Raw genomic sequence first — 14,132 nt, forward strand, 5'->3', positions numbered from 1 at the left:
ATATGATGAATTTGTATAGTAGAAAAGAAATTATGTGTTGTGATATAGATGATTGTAGATCGTATAGGGAAAGAACTTTCGGATGACTAGTATGATAAATTATGTTTGCAAGATACTTATGTTAGTAGGTATGAAATTTTGATTGTATCGATAAGATGGGTGATTTAGTGGAGATATGTGTGTCTAACAATATTGTTAGAGGATTAACGTCTCGTTTAAATCTTTGAGTTGACTACTAAATAAAGTAATGGGTATAGAAAATATGACATGGATACAGTTATTGGATTGTGAGTGATGTTAGTAGTTGAGACATAAGGTATATAGTTTTGGACGACATGATAGTAGGTCTAGTTTAGAAGTTCCTAATTGTGTGAATTTGAGTAGATGAGAAGAAAGATAATGAACTGAATAATATAGGGTGATGATAGTTGTTAAGTTGATAGCCCCATAACATATGTTGTATGACAACGAAAATATATGTTGTCTATTAGTTTAGTTTTGGGCTTTGATTTAGAAGATAATAATATTATAGCATGACGATCGTGTGTTTTAGGTGATGAAGTCTGGCTGCAAATATACAGACTTATTTTTTTCATAATTATTAGGTGTTATTAATGTTGTTATAGAATGATTTTTGATGATATTATAAGAGTAAATTGTTCAGTATAGGTGGTGGACTTTATAGAGGATGTGATAGAATTTAAAGTTGGGACTATTGAAGAAATATGAGGTTTAAGTGATTTAATTAGGAATGAGATATGTTGGTATAGATGTTAAATTGAGATATTATGTATTTTGACATGTTAGTTGTTTCGATGATACTAATTGGAGAGATAACTTGATAGAATTATCCATAGAGCCTATAGATATGATTATTCATTATGACGGATAGATGATTTGAAAGTTGAACTAATTGCTTCATAGGACGGCAATGAAAAGAATATAGAGGACTATGATATTTCATATATAGTGTATCGATGGATGTTTATTATACTGCTAGATGATGAACGGTTAATGATGTATAGAGAAGTGATTATATTAGCATTTGTTTATCCGTTGGCTTATATGTTTGATTATTACTAGAGGTTATTGAGCGAGCCTTTTAGAATGATGAGGTTGATTTTAATGATTGTAAAGACTTATAGGTTTACATTTGAGTCTTAAAATAAAGATACTTGATTGGGAGATAATGATTTCATGATTGGTTCCATTATAGTTGTGGAAATTTGATCTTCTAATGAATTGTAATTGCAAGAAAGTTGTTATCTATATTTTTGGATGTCTTCCGATCTATATGAATCAATAGGTGTCAGTTAGTTATTAGCAGATCATAATAGCATTATCAATTCGAGAGATTAATCTTAGTAGCTTTAGTTCATGTACAATGATTTTGTGGATTTGTTTAAGATGTGTTTATGTATTCTTAAAGATCAAGTATGATGGATTAGTAAATATTTGTGTGGCAATGGATTAATATTATGAACTGAATATTATATCTGTCAAGATATTGAAGAGATTATCGGATTACTTAATAGAACTCCGTGGATAGTCTTTGGATCTAAATATCGATATCATTAAGTGATATTTTGGTGGATATACTAGTAGTGATAGTAATTAAATAGATAATGATCAAATTAGAATTATGTGAATCGAGGAATAAATAGTTTGGATATAGAAGTGATTGATAGAAGGATCATTATAAAGTTTTATCATGTATGTTTCTTGAGATAGTTTGAATTTTAACCTTTCAAATATTGTACATTAAGAAGGAAGATAATGTGGAGAATCAGGCGAGGATATAAATTTCGGTTGAGTTTGTATTAGGATTTACAATGATTGGTTGGATTTGATGCACTGTATGTTATTCTAAAGAATGTATTATGAGTACACGTTGATATTGTAGATTGATATAGATAGGTATGATCTCTTATATTAATTTATCTAGTAATTGGTATAATGGTTTAAGCATATGAGTAGTGCACTTTAAATATGAGTACACTCTCTCTCTCTCTCTCTCTCTCTCTCTCTTTCTCTTGCCCGAGCTCAGGCTCGTCAGAGCTGAGTCGGCGGCGAGAGGCCGGTCGCTGGCTGGCTAGTAGCGGCCGATGCCCTCCCCGCCGGCCCGGGTCAGCAAGCTCCTCCCTCACCTCCTCTTTTTCTTCTCTTCCTCTTCTCTTCTTCTTCTTCTTCTTCTTCTTCTTCTTCTTCTTCTTCTTCTTCTTCTTCTTCTTCTTTCTTCTTTCTTCTTATTTCTTATTTCTTCTTCCTTTCTCCTTTCTTTCCCTCAGCTCCCCTTCTCTCTTCTTCTCCTCCCTTCTTCTTCTTTTTCTTCTTCTTCTTCTTCTTCTTCTTCTTCTTCAACTCCTCCTCCTTCTGCGTTCTTTCCTTTTCTTCTTCCTCCTCGGTTTCTACTCCTTTCTTTTCTGCACAGTGCTGGGCTCGGCGCAGCACTGTAGCAGGTAGTGCTGGGCCGAGCACAGCACTAGTGACATTATTTTATTATCTATTTTATTTTATATTTATTTATTTAGGTATTACTTCCTTAATTAATGTAGATAAATTATTTAGACATTAATTATTTTAATAATAATATATATTCTTCAACATGATGATTATTAATTATAATTAGTATAATTAATGATTAACTAGGTTATAAAATATTATTCATAAATATAGATAATACTTATTTTGATGTAACTATGTATTTATATTTCTATTAGATTAATAGATAGTGTTGTAAATTATAATTATTAGATTTATGTACTGATATTCATAATATATGCAATTTAAGTAATCTTAACAATTTATTATATACTATTGTGTGTAGAATAAGATACTAGTCTTATTACTTAATAAATTAATTATTTTGCATAATTAAGTAAATACTATATAACTTCTAATTAATCAAAATAGACTAAGAAATATAAATTTCTTATAAATAGATCTTATCTATACTTATATCCCATTTATAATTGTTTAGCTTTTACTTTATAATTATATATTTAGAATATTAAATAAAAAGAAACGAACCTTTCTCCGTATATTATAACTAGCATTTTATAATAATAGTATGTCATAATATTTGAATCGTACCTATAATGTGAATCTAGTTATGTGCAAAATAAAAGAAGTGATTTTAAACCAAATAAACCTTTATATTCAATTTGAACTAATTTTAATTAGATAAATGACTAATTAATATTACTTGAATATTTTCAGATCTCGAACCCCCTTATTTGAGACCCCGTGGACCTTGCTAGCGATGAGTGTCACTCGGTAATCTAACGGACGTGAGACATGCATGGTTTGTGTCTTCTTATCAAACTGTGAGTAGTCTTATCCCCTAGATGCCTTTCTCAAACTAGGTTATATTATATATTACGTACATGTATGTTTTGGCCTCTAGCATGATTATATGACTTTATCTATTGATGATTATAGTCGAGCATATTTTATCATGCATTTAATTAGGCTGATCTGAGATATGAGTACATTGGTGATATATATAGAGATTATTATACTATTATGGTTTTTTATGTCGGGATGATCTCTATCATAAATATGCATGTGATAGATTAGCAAAAGTATACATGTGTTAGATACATGGTTAGTGTCGGCATTGCATCATTTTTCTACTAGCTTCTTTACCACCTAAATTCCTGAGTTGCATAATCTGTTGTCGTACTGGATATATATGCATATAATTTATCATGTATAAGAAATCATAAAACTACATGCGTATGTGATGTGATGTGTTGTGATATGATATGATGTGATGACTAGAACGGTATTTGGTCTGAACTGGTACTGGACATACTCTTAGCGTATGACAGAGTATGGTGATGACAGATGGCTATATTCTTAGCGTATGACAGTGTACAATTATCATTGATATACTTTTAGCGTATGGCAGGGTATGATTACTTTCTTCTAAGATACCCTTAGTGTATGGCAGGGTATGATTTATCTACAGAGATACCCTTAGCGTATGACAGGGTATGCTCTGAGCTTGTGACATGATGTGTATCGAGTTTGGGGCCGGGTACCGTAGTCCAGCATGGTTGATGATATTTAGAGTTGAGACGGATGATTGTGATAGTGAGAGATATGTGGATTATATTTGGCTCTGACATATACGATTATTTAGTAGTTGGCATGCATCATCATTGATGTGACTAGTATCATTGGATCATAATTGTTATACATGATATGCCATTATATTCAGTGATGTTATATGGTAATTTCATCATGTGATATATTTTTGGTTGAGGATATAATATGCTCATTCATGAGAATTGATTTTATTCATATATATGTCATTAAGGATACATATATACATGTTCATACATGGCATAATGCTGCTTTCTAATTCATATTATCCAGTACATGATTTATTCTCTAATTGGCATCACTGATTCGGGGTAAGATCTATTCACTGAGCCTTTTGCTCATGACTCTTTTTATTTCTTTTCTAACCATCTCAGATATGTGGTACGTGATAGCGACTTGAGATATCTGGAGAAGATATTTTAGAACGATGATGAGGTGAGCTATAGATGCGAGATGGTATAAATGATAATTTAACCAGATATTGAGTTGTACCCGTATTTGATATTTGTACTCTTTTATATTAGACAATGATTTGGATATTACAGGTCGAATCATAGTGCACTCTTGTATTAGTTATTTTAGTTGTATCTTGATGGTTTGTTATGGCCTGTGTAGGTCCTATCAGATTATGTAGTGGTCTAATGTATATTATAGTGGACTGGGATATTCATATGTTAACCGGTTTATTTGGTTAATAGTATGATTTATTTGGTGATGGATTATGTGATCATGGATAGGTTAGTAGGTTTTATTTGATGATGTCATGATTATATGTGTACAGGAGAGTATCTGTGTGTGACGGGCCCTGCCAAACCTGTCGTGTGCGCTGCGCGTGTCGTGTGGGCGCGTGGGCGTGCACGTGCCCGTGCCGGGCGGGGACATTACAGTTAGCCTCTTAAGATGTGGATGGCAACCTAATGGGCGATTATGAATGAATATTTAATTTTCTTCCTTTCCTCCTCTACCCTACTTCTCCCTTCTCGTTCAAGCCCTAGCCGTGTGTCATCTCGACACTAGTTACCTCTAATCCCCCTCAACTATCGAGTCCTCCCTCCTCCTTAGGATTTCAACCAACTTCTCCCCCCTCATCCTTATCCCTTCAACACCACGTGCCACCAAATCCATCACCCTTATCACCATCATTACCATCACCCATCGTCTCCACCTTCACCACAATATTATGTATTTTTGCCCCAGGTGCAATCAGAATCTACGAAGGGCATAATATAAAAAATATAGATCAGGAAGATACGAAACATCATCACTAGTTTCATAATTTTCTAACTACGGAAGAATTTTTTAAGAATATTCTTCTCTGACTGCATGGACTGCTTCCCTACATCCGAGCTTAATTGGGAACGGACTCACGATCCATGACATCTTTCATGCATATTAAAAATGTGCTTGATTGACTTGAAAGATTATTGCAAAATTGTTCTTTCATGCCCTTTATAATATGCGACTCCAAATAGTTGAGACGTGTTAATTATGAGTGGCAATCGAGTAGGGTTAAGCGGGTTTAGGTCGAGTCGGGTCAACTTTACCTAGAAACAAACATGACTCGATTAATAAACGAGTTGCATTTGGTAAACACAAATATAACCTAATTAATAAACAAGTAACACGACCCTACCCGCCTAACTCGTTTAATAAACGAGTTGGGTTAACATAACCCATCTAACTTGTAACACCCGCCACCAAACACGTGCCTCTCACATGGGTAGAGATTACCACGTGATGTGCTGGTCAATATTTCAACATAATATACAAACGAAAAGCCCATATTTCCATAAATAAGCCCATAATACCAAGGCCACAACAAACCTAAAATACAAATCCATAAAATATAAGTCAAAGCTCACGCAGGAGTTACAAGCCATCTAGCTTAATTTACATGAATATTCTAAAAATAAGAATTAGAAGACTAAAAGTCGATCTTTGCTAGATCTTCTACGGGTCCAGAGATCATCTACTAATCTAAAAATAATTCCACCAAATGGTGGTGAGCATAAGGCCTAGCAATATTCACTATTATATTCTAAAAGTAGTGCGATATAAGATGCAACAATAAGTAAATATAAATATACACAACATGATTAAATAGAATACATCAGTACCACATACTCGTCATGCTCATCCAATGCGCACATGTATTAGCAATCGATAACCTACCACACATCATTTGGACTATTAAGTCCTCAAACTCGAGCTCACACCGAGCTCTGCCTATAGGCCATGTCAATGCTGCATCACATAATATGCATCTTCTTAGACTACCAAGTCTGTAACTTAGGCTCTTGTAGAGCTACGCCCGTAAGCCACATCATCATCTCATTTCCAACCACACGCATAACTCCAAGGGAGGGTAGATCCTAGCAGTAGAAATGCTAGCCCATCACCTGACGAATAGTATATCCAATTGTCCACCACTACAGACTAAGAACCTTAGTCATAAGCCCATTGCATAAGTCAGTATCGTACGTCGATACTATCATTCGAGCCCTCGGCTCCACATAATTGCACCACCGTGTAGAAATCATGAGCCGTCGCTGACGGACGCCCTCACCCTACGTCATTGGGTACCATTAGGTTTATATTATTGATGTGATCTTGATTCAATAGGAAATATTTGGGTATAAAGAGAGTAGAAGAAGAGGAAGAGGGGGGCCTTTCATAAAGGTCTAGGGGGATAGGCCAGTCGAGGAGATTAGAGACGGCGTAGCCATGGTGGGTGAGAATGAGAGAGAAGGAGATGAGAAAACTTAGGGAAGAACTCAATTCATTCAATAATGATCATAAGGTTGTCTTCCACATATTTTGAGTGCGTTCAAACGCGCTAGATGCGTTCACTAAATTTGCAAACATATGCAGGCATTCTATCGGGGGCGTTCGAATGCAACATCGAATGCACTAAACACATGCTCTGTATTTGTGAATGTCTGCAGGCGTTCAAACGAAGGCGTTCGAACGCAAGTTCCTTGCATTCGAACGCGACCACGAAAAAAATTCATTCTAGAAGGAAAACAAAAGAAACTCAGTCTGGGATAACTAGGTCCAATCCCAATCATACCAGTCAGCATACCCTTCTCTTTTCTCTCTATCTTAAACACTCTAAAAGATATAACTCTTATCGATCAACAGGATATCGCCCATTGCCTAGCGAAATGGCTACCTGATTGTTTGTGATTAATATACTAAGACCTTAAGCATATATATATATATAAGTAAAATAATATCCCGTGCCCCTAACCCTAGTTGGGGAGGTGCTGGGTACTATTGAGATGCAGCAGCCACTCACTTTATGGTCGTGCACGTGTGCAAGTGGCATGATATTATCCAGCACAATAAGCATAATGTAACACATATCATTATCATATTTTGCGTGCTAACACACATGTTCATTCTTACTAAATATGCGTAGAAATCATAATATACGAAATCTTACCGAAAAGCAAAACAAAATTACTATGCATAACGTGCAATAATAATAGTAAGGAAAACGTATGCATATGTATGCTATGAATGTGGTGATGTTATAAGGTACGTTATTTCATTCTCTACACTAACTCCTAAATTATAGAAGTTCCATTTGCCTGAACCAATTTCCTGATACTAGCTGCAACTACGCCATAGGATCATCTTTATAGGGTATATAATCCACATCTATAAGAAAAGTAAATAAAAAACATAAGTATAATATTTCTATCACTAATTAGTTAAATAATCTTATTAACATTCACTACAAACTTGGGCTGGGCTGGGCTACCTCTAGCCCACCACAAACATGGGCCGGGCTGCATGCAGCCCAACCATGCCCTAAAACATGGGCTGGGCCGCACCAAGTCTAGCTCGGCCCATGGATTGGGCCGCACCCAACCTGACCCGACACACGGGGTGGGTTGCACCCAACCAGACCGGGCACTAAGGGTAGTTGCACCCAGCCTAAGTCTGGGACACTCCTCTCCCTCATTCCTCACCTCTATTGAAAAGAGGAAGGAAGGGTAGCTGTCGGTGGCCACTACCGCCTCGTCAGCGGAGGAAGGCACCCATAGTGCCTCCCAGGCTGGTAAGGAAGATGAGGACCACTCACCGATGAGCGAGAACTTAGTCGGTGGCGAGGGGAAGAGCTACCAGTGAACCCAGCTGCGGCAACCCAAACCCCACTGACACGCTCCCCTCGGTAAGTAGAAGCTAGCCGAGGGGAAGCCCAATTGCCACGGGTGGCCAGCGGTGAGAATCCACCTCGCCTCGGCCGTCGGCCAAGGTGAGGGGTCACCCGGCAGCTCTAGCCGTGAGGACCCAAATATGGGCATCGCATGGAGACTCCTCGCGAAACCAACGATGACGACAGCTAGAAAATAGCTCACAAAGCCGCAGAGATAAGCCTTAATGCGCAGCCTTGCATAGGGCGAGGAGAGCCCAATAAGGGCGGCAACTGAGAGAGCTTCACAAGGTGAAGCTCCCGAACTGGCACGGCAATGACTGAGGTCACTAGACGGCCAAATCGCTGATGAGGCTGAAAGGGGGAGAAAATGAAATAAAATGCAATCTAGCCCAAATTAACTGAAATTAACTACAATAGGGGGTAGAGCACTTATCGACGGATAGATTGGCATCGACGGCGAGCCTCGATGGAGCTCCGACGTAGCGAAAACCAAAAGGGCTAATGACATCTGTGGGCAGGGAGAAGGAAGGAGAGAGGAGAAAGAGAAGGAATGGAGGGGAAAAAGAGAAAGGGGGTGCACGTGCCCCCACACGTGTGTGCCCTCAACAACAGCGCACGTGCGCACCATTTTATTTTTATTTTAAAAAGGGGTGTTACATAACTTGTATACTTAAACAGGTCGTGTTAACTCGACATGTTACGAGCCGTCTAATACGTTTAAGATAAATCTTATATAAAATTTAATATTTATTGATTTATTCTATATAAATGGTGTATTATACATACAAAATAACCCATTAACAACTCAAAGGCCAAAAGAATGTCGTGTCACATGTTGCCGCTGAACAAGTCATATCTAGAAGGTCCCATTGAAGTATTAAAATCCATTTCCTCTACTTGCTCTTCGTTTTCCTCCACCTTCCCATTTTTCCGAAGATGACAACCATGGCGCTCCTCAGTTGCCTCTCCTCTTCTTCCACCTCCTCCATCTGCTTCCTCTCTGTCACTTCTTGTGGCTTCTCCTCCACCTCCATTGATAAAAACCCTAACAATCAAGATGAGTGCCCCCTTCGCCGGCAACCAAATCAATCCCCTCTCTTGCTTCGTCAACACGACCTCCTCTGAACCATGTCCACCATGCGTTGCACGGAGATTGCCATCGACTCCCTATATAAGGCGAAGCTCATTTGTGGCTTCTACCACCTTTACAACGGCTAGGAGACCGTTGAAGTCAGCATAGAGGCCGCTATCACTAAATCTGACGCCATCATCATCGCCTACCGTGACCATTACATCTACCTCGGCCGCGACGACGATCTCGTATTTGTCTTCCTCGAGCTCATGGGCTGCCACAACGGGTGCTCTAGAGGAAAGGGTGGATCGATGCATTTCTACAAAAAGGATGCAAATTTCTATGGGGGACACAGGATTATTGGGGCGCATGTTCCCTTGGGATGCGGCATTGCGTTTGCTCAAAACTATAACAAGGAAGATACGGTGATGTTTAAGTTATATAGAGATGGGGTGGCGAACCAGGGGTAGCTATTCGAGGCACTTAATATGTTAGCGCTATGGGAGCGGGGCACTAGAGATGGACGCCGACGAACTCTTGGGGCAGATGGTAGGTGGAGACTAAGTGGGAGGCATAGTGGTTAGTGGCAGACGACGGCTAGAGAGATTGGAGAGAGAGGAGGCGCGACGAAATTTTTTTGCCCTTTTGGTGAGATGAGGTGGCTACGGTTGGACTACTTGAGAGTGGAGAGAATGAGAGGGTGATTTAGGTTTTAGACTTTAGTTACCTTATATTTATGGGATAGTAGGTTGGCGGGTTGACACGACTTGACCCAACCCATATACTTATATGGGTCAAACGGGTCATCTATAGAAACCCGAACATGACCTAATTATTAAACGGCATAGGCGGGTTGACTTGTTTATGACCCAAACCTATTTTTACTAAACCCAAACCCGACTAAGAGCCGGGTTATCGTGTCAGGTTATCGGGTCGGATCAAGATTTAATTTTTTAAACATTGCTTAACTAATATATTTTTTGCTCACACTTGCAATGGTAGACTCATTGAAAAGGTTTTTGTCGATCATACTATGCTAGGATTGATAGGTTATATGTTGAACAATAAATTGTTCTCTTAAGATGCTAGGATTGCATTGATGTTTTTAAGAAAAAAGAACAATTCTTTTATATTTGGGATTGTTCATATGACCATGTTCTCCAATTCTAACTGATAGAAATTTCTAGGAAAACAATGAATTATGGCCAAAAGTATTTGTACAATTATCTAACCTGTGAAGTAGTTTCAACTATCAATATGTTATGCCAAGCCAAATTTCATGTATTAATAAATTCTGATAGTTTAGAAAGTTCTCATAGTTCAATTAAATATTTCATAGATTTTCTTATTATTATTCATCTCTTATTATTGGAGTGGCTCAATTACGAGGGAAGCTCAATAGTGTTAAATATGATGGTGGAATAAAAAAACTTATTAGAGTGGAAGAGGTCAATATATGAGTTATTAGATAAAATATCGATACTTATTGGACTAAGTAGGGGTGAAAGGAACTTGGAATAGTATTATAGGATATGCAACCTTAGTTGTGAGTTTGATACTATGTCAATTGTTGATGACAAAAGTGTGATTTTTTTTAACAAAGTGATGGTTTGGTGGAATTATTTATAAAGTCTACTCTGAAAGACAAAGTGCATGATAGTTTGATAGAATTCACTACTTTGCTCACACAATCTAATGAATATCTCAACCACTAGTAAACTTGAATTTTTATGAACAATATTATGCAAACCTAAGTTAACTAAGTTTAACCACGTCAACCTAGTGATACCTGAAGCACTAGTTGATCTAAATTATCATGAACAATATTATGTAGGGCCCAAGTCAGTCAAGTTTTAATAATGTGAGCCTTGGGATATTTCAACCGCTAATACATTTGAACAGTAATGAAGATTAGTATAATGGAGGCTCAAGTCAATGAAGCGGTAGAGTTGATATCATACATATAGTAAGTATTATGCATGGTGTAGAAGCAAATGATAATTATGCTTCCACATCTGATGAGAATATTGATTAACAACTAGAGGCTGATCAAGATGATCAAGATCATTTAGTGCCACCTTTATTTGAATCTCCGCTAAAATGGTGTAATGTAGATTGGGCACCTCATGTGTTGTTAGTAACTAAGTACAAGGTATATCAATTGCTTCATAGAATATTAGTGGTGAGCCACATATTAGTTTATTGTTTAAAAACAAAGACGAGTAACAAATGTATTTGAAAAACATTCAATTGCCTCATACCACCCATATGAAGTTAAATATTCTAGTCCTAGTAGTTTATATGTAAAGTATCAATAAGATAATATTTGTCAATGGGGAGTACGAGGATATATTCACAATAGCCATGGAATATGGGAAATAACAAAATACATTGGCCCTCATACTTGTCTCCATCCTTCAATAAATGTGAATTATTATCAATTAGATATCAAATTTGTGACTCACAAACTTATAAATTATGTGAGAAAGAATATAAGTATAAAAATAGTTAGTCTATAATAAGAGATTATCCATACTTATCATTATTGGATTTCATACTTATTATTATCGGGCATAATTATGTAAGTTATTGCCTTCATATATGATGGAAGTGAAATGCAAAAGTCTTGATACAGTGGTTCATCATATTAGATGACCTAAATATGAAGATGTTTATGCATGTTTTTTGGTTCTTTGGAGCTTCAATTCATGGATTCAAACATTGTAGGCCTGTAATAAGTATTGATAGCACACATCTATATGGTAAATATAAATGTGTATTAATTATTACTACAGGAACTAATGGAAATGATTAGACATTTCCTCTTGCATTTGCTATTGTAGAGAGCGAGAATACATCAAGTTAGGGTTGGTTTTTTGTATGTTTGCATCATCTCGTTGTGCATCAAAGACAAGAAAATTGTTTGATTTCAAATCAGCATGCTAGAATTTTAGCAATTGCGAATGACTCTAGCAATAGTTCGAAGGAACCAATGGCTTATCACCACATTCATTTGTGCCATATGGTTAGCAATTTTAACGAATATTTTCACAATACTAATTTAAATAATTTTGTTTACTTAAACTGCTGTGGAAAATCAAGTCTAAAAGTTTGACTTTCGGATGTCATGAATTGAGCGATTACATCCAAATGCAAAGAAATGGCTTGACGACATCTCAGTTGAAAAGTGGACTCTAGCTCACGATGGTGGACATCATTAAGGCCCAAGACTACTAATTTGTCTAAAGTAATTAATAATGTATTACCCAATGCTTGATTCTTACCAATAACAGCTTTGGTGCAAGAAACATTTTATAGCCCAGTTTTGGTGCAAGAAACAAGGAGATGATTATTTAAGAATCAATCAACAATTTATTGATACACTTAGTTAGGATTTTTTATTATTGCATTTGGTGTTTATTTTTATTAAAATAAAATTCATGTAGGTCGCGTTCGAACGCAGGAGGGATCGAGTTCAAACGCAAGAGGGATCGCGTTCGAACGCCCTTGCGAATGCCTGCATTAGGTTCCCAAATATAGAGAACGCATATGGTGCGTTCAAACGCGGTCGGGCGAGTTCGAACTCCCACGTTCGAATGCCTGCATCGCGTTCGCACATATAGAGAACGTGTTTTGGTGCGTTCAAATGCAATCAGGCACGTTCGAACGCGATCGACGGGAATCCTCTAAAATTAGGGTTTTATATTGTTTTATGACTTGTTGATTAGCCTCTATATATATGTGGATGGCAGCCAAATTCATTATGCAATTGGATTATTGATTTCTTGCCTCTTATCTTCTCTATAGACTTCTCCCTCCTCCATCTTCACCAACCTTCCACCTCTACCATTGGCAAGGTTTCTCCTAACTTCTAATCTCCCTCGACTGTCGAGCTACCCCTCTTCTTTGGGATATCGACCACTTCGTTCCCTTCGTCTACATCCTTTAACCACTTCCATAATTCACCTTCATCTCCATATCTATCCATAACCCTAATATCCACTCCACCCATCACCACCACCATCACCCACGTTATTCTGTATTTTCGTCCCTTCTACAATTCGAATCTGTGAACGGTGTAAATATAAAAGTTGTATATCAGGAAGTTATAGATCTAACACAATTGGTTTTGTAATTTTCTAACTATCGGAGAATATCTGACGAATATTTTCCTATGGTTGTGCGGACTGATTCTTATAATACATTCAGATCTTGAAGGAATAGTTGCGTAGCCTATCTTTACTTCGAGAACTTATCATTCATGCCTAACATCATTGCTACTATAAGTGTAGATTTTGAGATAGCAAACTTACATACTATGCATGAGTTTCATCACCAACGAGATATTTTTGATGTTACTACTACATGTTCTTTACGAAGTACATTCATGCCTAACATCATTGCTACTATAAGTGTAGATTTTGAGATAGCAAACTTACATACTATGCATGAGTTTCATCACCAACGAGATATTTTTGATGTTACTACTACATGTTCTTTACGAAGTACAAAAAGAGGTGAACATGACTAAATAGTTAATCTGAGCAACTACACTTACACTTGTGGAAAATGACAACAATACCATTATCCTTGCATGCATGTACTTGCTACTTGCAAGTCTATTCAGCTTGATTGGATGCAATTTCTTGATAAGATATACACAATTGAAGCATATATGAAAACATGAGGACCTAAGCGTACACCACTTAGTGATCAAAGTTATTGGCCTAAGTATGATGGTCCAACCTTGTTACCTGATTTATTAATGAAATGGATTAGTAAAGG

This window comes from Typha latifolia, chromosome 8 (genome assembly GCF_019914945.1).
Source record: "Typha latifolia isolate L0001 chromosome 8, TyphaL0001v2, whole genome shotgun sequence".
In the NCBI taxonomy this organism is placed as follows: domain Eukaryota; kingdom Viridiplantae; phylum Streptophyta; class Magnoliopsida; order Poales; family Typhaceae; genus Typha; species Typha latifolia.